The following is a 9,260-nucleotide window of genomic DNA, read 5'->3' as shown; positions in this document are numbered from 1 at the left end:
ACAACTAATCACAATTGTGGTCTGCTAAGGATCTCAGAAGGAAAGCTTGACTTTTGTGCCCTTTCATGGGCCAGCAGCTAGGAGAATAGATCTAGACCCTACCAGAGCAGCAGAATTGCTCTCCTTGGTCATGGGGTTGCCAAGAAAAGTGTAGTTTCCAGAACTCGGATGCTCAGAAAGCTACTGTAATGCGTAGTGGGGAAGGAGCTGAACAAATGTGATTAGCTGATGATTAGGTGGGAACTAACCATGTGTTAATGAAGTACTCGTGAACTACTTACATTTATAGGACCTACAGAAGCTGTAACATTCATCCCTTTTTCACCATCACATGCTGACTCTGCTTACCTCAGTGATGTGGAAAGCAGTGGCATGGCAGAGCCACCCACCACTCCCACCATATGTATTATCACTGAAACTGCCCCTTGGATTTCCACTAGGAGTGCCTAAGCTTTCAAGAGTTAGGGAACTGAGACACTAGCAGTGCTTATGTGACCTTGTCCCCACCCCTGTCTTTCTGCTTCCCAGCAACAAATTCTCATGGCTTTCTAACAGACTTCTCCAGTTTTAAACAACATGGCTAACAGCCTGGTTTCAGCAAGGAATTCTGGAGTCTCCTCACAATCGTTACTTGATAGTGCTTGAAATAGCCTTTCCTGCCTAGTGTCAGGCATCACAGACAACATGATTGATATTTTACCTGAGGTTCCTAGATCCAAGCCAACTGTAGTGCAAAATAAAACAAAAAAAAATAGTCTGGGATCTGTTAGTTTCAGTGAAGTGGAAACAGCATGTCTCTAGTATAGTCAGCAAAGCAAAAACATTTCATAGAATCATAGAATAGTTTGGGTTGGAAGGGACCTCTAAAGGCCATCTTGTCCAACCCCCCTGCCGTGGGCAGGGACATCTTCAACTAGATCAGGTTGCTCAGAGCCCCGTCCAACCTGACCCGGAATGTGTCCAGGGATGGGGCATCCACCACCTCTCTGGGCAACCTGTGCCAGTGTTTCGCCACCCTCAGCGTGAAAAGTTTCTTCCTTATATCTAGTCTAAATCTACCTCCCTTTAGTTTAAAGCCATTCCCCCTTGTCCTGTTGCAACAGGCCCTGCTAAAAAGTTTGCCGCCATCTTTTTTATAAGCCCCCTTTAAGTACTGATAGGCTGCAATAAGGTCTCCCCAGAGCCTTCTCCTTTCCAGGCTGAACAACCCCAACTCTCTCAGCCTTTCTTCATAGGAGAGGTGTTCCATCCCCCTGATCATTTTTGTGACCCTCCTCTGGACCCGCTCCAACAGGTCCATGTCTTTCTTATGCTGAGGGCTCCAGGGCTGGACGCAGTACTCCAGGTGGGGTCTCACCAGAGCAGAGTAGAGGGGCAGAATCACCTCCCTCGACCTGCTGGCCACGCTTCTTTTGAAGCAGCCCAGGATACGATTGGCCTTCTGGGCTGCGAGCGCACATTGCTGGCTCATGTCCAGCTTTTCATCCACTAGTACCCCCAAGTCCTTCTCGGCAGGGCTGCTCTCAATCCTGTCATCCCCCAGCCTGTACTGATAGCGGGGGTTGCCCCGACCCAGGTGCAGGACCTTGCACTTGGCCTTGTTGAAGCTCATGATGTTCACACAGGCCCACTTCTTGAGCTTGTCCAGGTCCCTCTGGATGGCATCCCTCCCCTCCAGCGTGTCATCTGCAAACTTGCTGAGGGTGCCCTCGATCCCACTGTCTATGTCATTGATGAAGATATGAAACAGTACTGGTCCCAATATGGACCCCTGTGGGATGCCACTCGTCACCAATCTCCATCTGGACATTGAGCTGTTGACCACTACCTTCTGGATGCGACCATCTAACCAATTCCTCATCCACCGGACAGTCCACCCATCAAATCCATACCTCTCCATTTAGAGAGAAGGATGTTGTGGGGGACCATGTCAAAAGCCTTACAGAGGTCCAGATAGACGACACCTGTAGCCCTTCCCATGTCCACTGATGTAGTCACTCCATCATAGAAGGCCACTAGGTTAGTCAGGCAGGACTTGCCCTTGGTGAAGCCATGCTGGCTGTCTCGAATTACCTCCCTGTCCTCCATGTGCCTTAGCATAGCTTCCAGGAGGATCTGTTCCATGATCTTCCCAGGCACAGAGGTGAGACTGACTGGCCTGTGGTTCCCCGGGTCTTCCTTTTTTCCCTTTTTAAAAATGGGGGTTATGTTTCCCCTTTTCCAGTCAGTGGAAACTTCACTGGACTGCCATGACTTCTCAAATACAATGGATAGTGGCTTAGCAACTTCATCCACCAGTTCCTTCAGGATCCGTGGATGGATCTCATCGGGTCCCATGGACTTGTGCACCTTCAGGTGCCTTAGATGGTCTCAAACCTGATGTTCTCCCACAGTGGGCGGCTCTTCATTCTCCCAGTCCCCGCCTTTGCCTTCTGCGGCTTGGGCAGTGAGGCTCGAGCACTTGCCGGTGAAGACCGAGGCAAAAAAGTCATTGAGTACCTCCGTCTTTTCTGTATCCCAGGTAACCGGGTCTCCTGTTTCATTCCAGAGAGGGCCCACATTTTCCCTTGTCTTCCTTTTATCCCTGACATACCTATAGAATCTTTTCTTGTTGCCCTTGACATCCCTGGCCAGATTTAATTCTATCAGGGCTTTAGCTTTCCTAACCTGATCCCTGGCTGCTCGGGCAATTTCTCTGTATTCCTCCCAGGCTACCTGTCCTTGCTTCCACCCTCTGTAGGTTTCCTTTTTGTGTTTGAGTTTGTCCAGGAGCTCCTTGTTCGTCCATGCAGGCCTCCTGGCTTTTTTGCCTGACTTCCTCTTTGTTGGGATGCATCGCTCCTGAGCTTGAAGGAGTTGATTCTTGAATATTACCCAGCTTTCTTGGGCCCCTCTTCCCTCCAGGGCTTTGTCCCATGGCACTCTACCAAGCAGATTCCTGAAGAGGCCAAAGTCTGCTCTCCTGAAGTCCAGGGTACTGAGCTTGCTGTGCGCCCTCCTCGGTGCCCTAAGGATCTTGAACGCCACCATTTCATGGTCACTGCAGCCCAGGCTGCCCTTGAGCTTCACATTCCCCACCAGCCCCTCCTTGTTGGTGAGAACAAGGTCCAGCACAGCACCCCTCCTCGTTGGCTCCTCAATCACTTGGAGAAGGAAGTTATCATCGACACCTTCCAGGAACCTCCCGGATTGCTTATGCCCTGCCATATTGTCCCTCCAACAGATATTGGGGTGGTTGAAGTCCCCCATGAGGACCAGGGTTTGTGAGCGTGAGGCTGCTCCTATCTGTCTATAGAGGGCCTCAGCCGCTTGGTCTTCCTGGTCAGGTGGCCTGATTTGCCAGATAATCCTGTAAATAGGGAAGATCTGCGGATCTTCAACAGTTTCATGGCATGCATTGCCACCGTGGGAAGGATGTGACACCTCAGTAAGAGCAGGTTCTACTGAATGAGATGAGAACATTCCAGTTCAGCAGTCATTTCACTTAATGTCAGCTCTATAGCAGGGGTTTAATGTGAATACTATAGCTGAAAGCCATTAGACTTTTCCCTCATGCTAGCATCAACCACTTTTGGCAAGGCCTGTTAAATGGAATAACTTGCAGAGTGAGCCAGAAATAGGGCCTGGGGAACAGATTCTTCAGATCACAAATGTTAAACCATGGAGATGGATTGGTGACAATGAGGGTGGAGTGGAGAGAGAAGTTCCCACATACCATTTTTTCTCCCCCATCACCACCACAGATGTGGTCTACACCCCAACATATGTTTGCAATGAGTGTAGCCCAAGAGACATTCCAGATCTTACTCAAGAGTTGAAACTTGAAAGAATCAGCTAAGTTTGAGATTAATCAAAGGGCAGGGTAACCGTGTGTGCTAAATGTAATGGAGTTGCCCATGTTCAGATTCCGCAGGCAATGGATAGAGAGATATGAATGGCCCTGAGTAGTGCCTCTAATCTATAATCTGAGTCTCTCTTCAGCAGCTACTGAAGGGCTCAGCTCCCAGTTTAGATTAGGTTTTCAGCTGTGACTAGGCTATCAATTTAGGCACCTCAGGTATGTTCCCAAAGTTAGAGATGAAGCTTACTTTGGGGAACTCTTGGCTTTTGAAATAAGGTTTTTAAATGGTTGTTTGAATTTTATGGCTCCTTCCTTTCTTGCCCCTACCTCCGCCTCTCTCCCCACTACCACTGAAATCAGATCCCAAGAGAGCCATCTTGGTTTACCAATTTTCACAAAAACTCCCCGAGCATAAAAGAAAATGCCTTCTCATTTAGCTAACCAAAGTATGCCAGGATAAATGGTTGCTGAAGAGTGAATACCACATCAGGTCAGAAGTAAGGAAGCTAAATATTATTAGCAAAAAAGAAATTAAATACAGCAAGAGGCTTACTGTGGGCCACAGTGTTCATACTGTATCTCATTCAGTTCAGGTAAAAATTGAACTTATATGTATATGTTTAATGGAGAGATTTTGGAAAAATGATTTTTTTAAGTTTGATAGACTTGGAGACTTATAATTTCTTTAAAATTCCTGAAAAGATATTACAGAAAAGCAGGAATACAAATATATGTACTAATACATTACTCTGGTAATATAAGTTAATTTAGGGAGCACCCATTAGGACAATGAGATAGTTTATATAAATATGTTGTTTTATTTATCACAAATGTTTGTGTACTAGATTTAAAAGACAGCTAAATATTGACTGGGACCTGGGATATAGGCTGGGGATTTTTATAGTGCTGTAAATGAAGAGGGAGCAGAAAGATAGGAGAAACACACTTCAAATTTATATACCCAGTACTGAGACTTGAACTAAATACAGAGCAACAAAACAATACTCCCCAACAGCCACAGCTCTGTCACATGGGGGCCCGGTAGGTAACACCTCTGATATCATTATGAAAATGTTAGTTGGGAAATGACCCACCAATTTTTGGCTTAAGTAGAATTTTTTCCCAATGGAGTAAGTGCAGTAACTAAATAAAAATTTGTGGAATGGGCTGAATGCTGCAGGTCCATATCTTATTGGAGTTTGCGCCTATGCTGAAATGATGAATTAGTTTTGGCAACTGAATTTAGACATTTATAGCCGTAGTACTGTGAATCTATTTATTGCTGGTTTTATTTTTCTTCAATGGAGGAAAGGCTAGCAGCCAGGAAGGAAGCCTATAAATCTTAACATTAGAGAGGGGAAAAGGTAAGGTGTTTTACATAAACATGGGGGCTAGACAAGAAATTAGGTTTTTTTAGAGACAAAGGGCAATGTGTGACAGATTTCTTTTGAAGATTTTCGGTTACTGAAAAAGAAAAAATCTGCAGTGCACATCCCCTTCATTCTTTTCATTCCAAATTTTATTAATTTTCACAAAATTTGTAGATGTTTCAACAAGAAAACAAAAACATTGTTTCTTTTAAATGAAAAAGTGATTGCAGATTGTTGCCAGAAAGAGAAGAAATGACAAGAGAAAGCAAGCCTGTTTATCTTTTTGAAAGATGATATAACCTTTGAGTTAGATGATATAACCTTTGAGTTTTTCTGGGATGAGAAGAGTTTGGGAATCACCTCACCTTTAGATGAGGTATCTGGTCCAAACAGTTGTTTGCCACTCTCCACTATGGATCACATGTGGGAAATGCACAGTCCCCATAGGGAAACAGCCAAGTAGAACAGTATGTGGCACAAGGCTGCTGAAGGGGTGATGGGAGCAGCACTTGTAAATGATAAAAAAGGTTGGCATCAGTTGAAAGTAGCCTGAAGAGCTCCAACCTGTATGAGAAAGCACAAGAAGTGGCAGCAAATATTTAACTGTTCTCATAAAACTTTCCATTGGCTATTTGCGGTGATTCCTCCTATCCCTGGATGAGATGAACAAAATTGCCTAAGTCCACATCTTCGGATGTCCCAATTAAACCAGCTTCTCATGTCCTCTTGCTGAGAGGCACCCTACATTCCGTGATTGAAGCTGGTAGCAGCATTTAATGTAATATGCTGAGACCTTATGGCTAGAGTAAAGTTTGAAGCTCTGAGAATCTCTCCCATGCCCTTGCATTTGGGATGGAGCCGGTAAGCAGCAGGCTCTAGAAGGAACACGGATACTTTAGTTTGAAATGAGCCATTGAGGAATTCATAAACTCTCTGGTAACAGCAGGTGACGACAAGAAGCACTCAAGGGTAATAGGGGCTGGCAGAGGCTTCAGAAGAGGATTGCCTCTTACCTTGGCAAGCACAAGGGAAACTCCCTCCTCCTCCTCTTGCCCTTAAACCAAAACAACCCCCCTTGGAGCATTTTGGAAAGGAGTATGACTGTGCTAAGATAACAAGGCGGTCTGCCACATGGGTCTGAGGAACTGGTTCCCAGAAAGAAATCCTCATACACATAGATCACAGGAACTCGAGCCCCTTTAGTATCAAAGCAACTTCCTTAAGGCCTTCAAAATCCATTCTCCTTTCCAAGGCCTAATGAAGTCAGAGACCTTCAAGGGAAGAGAAAAGATAGATTCCTGCCAAAGCACCCCACTCATTGGATTTTTAAGAGATCAGAACATTTCAAGCTGCTAGTTCTGCAACTAAATATGGGATAAAATGGGACATATAACAACACTGCCTCCACACTCCTCCTTCTTCAAGTCCCTAGTTTGAGAAGGGTTGAGGGCAGGGGGAGGTGAGGAACGGAGAAAAATGTCTGAAAGGAGAAAAACTGCTAAAAGACAATGCAATGACATTTTAAAAAACAGAAAACTGATTTATCCTGAAATATCATTGTATCATTGGAATGAAGCAAGATCAAATACATCTGTGAGTTATTACCTAGCACGACTCTTGTTTTCCAAGGAGTAATACTTTAACACATTGTGTGACTCATAAGAGAACAGTTTCAGGTCCCGATTGTAGGACAATGGTGACAGCAAGATCAGCAGCTGATGACTCTGCAGCACCCCATCTAAGCTGTTCTGGTGCCATTTCCACACAAAGATCAGATCAGCTTGTGGCTGAGGTTAAACCTTAGATCACGACAAGCGTTGCTCTGGTGAGTATTTCATGGGAATCATGTAGGAGCAGGCAGGAAGGGCTCTTTAATGGTTAAACATAAGATGAGAAATGTGTGGGATTCTAGGACAAGGTGCTAAGAGTGCAGTACTCAGCTGAGATCTTGGTCCTTCTGGAAATGAATACCATGAAGTTTATTCGAAGAGAATTTTTCAGACGTTAAGACTCATGTCGACACAAAGAGTATACTGAAGGTCTCATGAGGACTCTAGATTGCCTGTCATCTCTTCTCTCAAGGGTAGTGCTACTGGTCCAAGTCTTCATCTGAACACTGCATATCCTACAGAACTCACTGATAAGTCCATCCCTAATAACCATTCTTTCCTGATTTTAGTTTTAAACCTAGTCCAGTGACCACTTCCCACATTAAGCCTCATACATTTGCCAAGGCCTTCACCAGTCTTTCTCTTAATACTACAAACCCTGAATAGATCACCAAAACCCCTTTTAGTCCCCAGCTCTTCTGAATGCTGCCCAACCCTAGCCTCACCTCAAGCTGTCCTGACTGGAACTTAAACATCCATTGGCCTCTCTTGGAACCAGGTCTTATTCTTGTCCTGTAGGCAAGGCAGGACAGAACAATAAATCAGCCAGCCCAAATCCTGGCCTTGGCTCTGGTGGCAAGACACCAAGCCGTTCTGTTTAGGGTCCCATAGCCCATGCTGAACTTCAAAGCAGCCTTATGACTCTGTGCTCTCACTAAAAGATAGAGTTAGGAATAAAATTACTCAACACTAAGTTGCATTCACAGACACATCCCAAAGGGTAGACATCAGCAACATCCTAGGAACTAGCACCGCTTTGAGACCATTGGGCTTTAGCAGACCACAGTTTAGACTAGCATTAGGAGGTAGTAATAAGCAGCTTTTACTGCAATAGCAGAAGGCTTGCATACATAATGAGGCTGTTGTGGCAAAGACCCCATGACTCCTGCTGAGCTTGCAGGGAGGCCTATTTCAGTGCTAAATGAACTCCAGGGTTCAGATTGGATTTATTCTTCTTTTTGCAAAATACAAGCATCAAAGAGTTTCAGTCTGTCTCCTGCATGTAGGTTTCTAAAAGTAAGCTGTGACTGCATGCCAGAAAGCACCTCCAAACCATGATTACTTTCAGGGACACGGTGCTTCAGCAGCCTTTATTAAAGTTAGGATTATGGATAGGAGGTAACTAGGAGCTCCTTTTGTTGATGAGTCCCAGAAATTTGCAGAAGTGGACAAGAACTGTTGCAGCTAGGGCTCCTAGGCTTGTGTTTTATTTGTGGCTGAGCCTGCAACATCAAAATATCTTGAACACTGGGGGTATAGCTGGGGTTAGGCTTTGCTTTTGGAAAAGAAGTATGGGCCATGATCAGTTCTTATTGTGCCCTCAAGGCTTGCAGAAGTAGAACAAGAAAACAGCAGCATTCAAGGGTGTTATTTAGAAGACACAGGGTCTCAGCAGTTGTGATGCAGTGTCAGAGTTTGAAAGAAAAATGAGCAGAATGTGAGTTAGTTTTACGCACTAAAAGACTTCCATGGATGGTTTAAAGAACTACATTCAGTAGGATCCTAGAGCTTGCAGTTACTTCTCTGACACCATGCCGTGACAAAGCCTAGGCCTAGGAAGGAATCAGACTGAACTTTTGTTTCCCCTGACCAAATAACAAAGTACTGGTAGCAGGTCAACCACAGCTGCTGGTTATTCTGGGCACAGTCCTGAAGCACTGCTGTACCATGGGTGCTGAGATTACAGTCAAAGGTTGTTCTAGGACCTTGTACCTAACTGGCACCAGAATGTTTTATATTTACTGTCTAGACCTAAGCCAATCAATAGCTTGACCTTCTCAACCCATTTCACTCCAAACTAAAACATCGTTTCTTTTTCCTGTGTTACAGTTTTTTAGAATTCAGCAGTAAGAGGTGTTCTTCGATCTATTCCATCCCAAAGCTAACCCTAAATATAGCCATATATTAATAAGAATTTCCAGTACCAGAAGTTTTCCTAAACTAGAACCTCCTTGCATGGCTACTCTTCCTTCATTCTTAACTTATGTCTCATTTCATTCCCGTGAACAAGAAGTTACTGAAGCCACAGAATCTTATCAACACCAGCCTTCATCCATTCCTGAGGACTGGGCAAACTCCAGCTTCAGTTTTTCTTGCCCCAACCCTCACTGTACTTGTAACTAATTCCACAAAAAAAAAAAAAAAAAAAGTTGGCTGTTA

Source organism: Aptenodytes patagonicus, chromosome 7 (genome assembly GCF_965638725.1).
Source record: "Aptenodytes patagonicus chromosome 7, bAptPat1.pri.cur, whole genome shotgun sequence".
Taxonomy (NCBI): domain Eukaryota; kingdom Metazoa; phylum Chordata; class Aves; order Sphenisciformes; family Spheniscidae; genus Aptenodytes; species Aptenodytes patagonicus.
The sequence above is the reverse complement of the archived record's forward strand: the minus strand, read 5'-3'. Positions refer to the sequence as shown.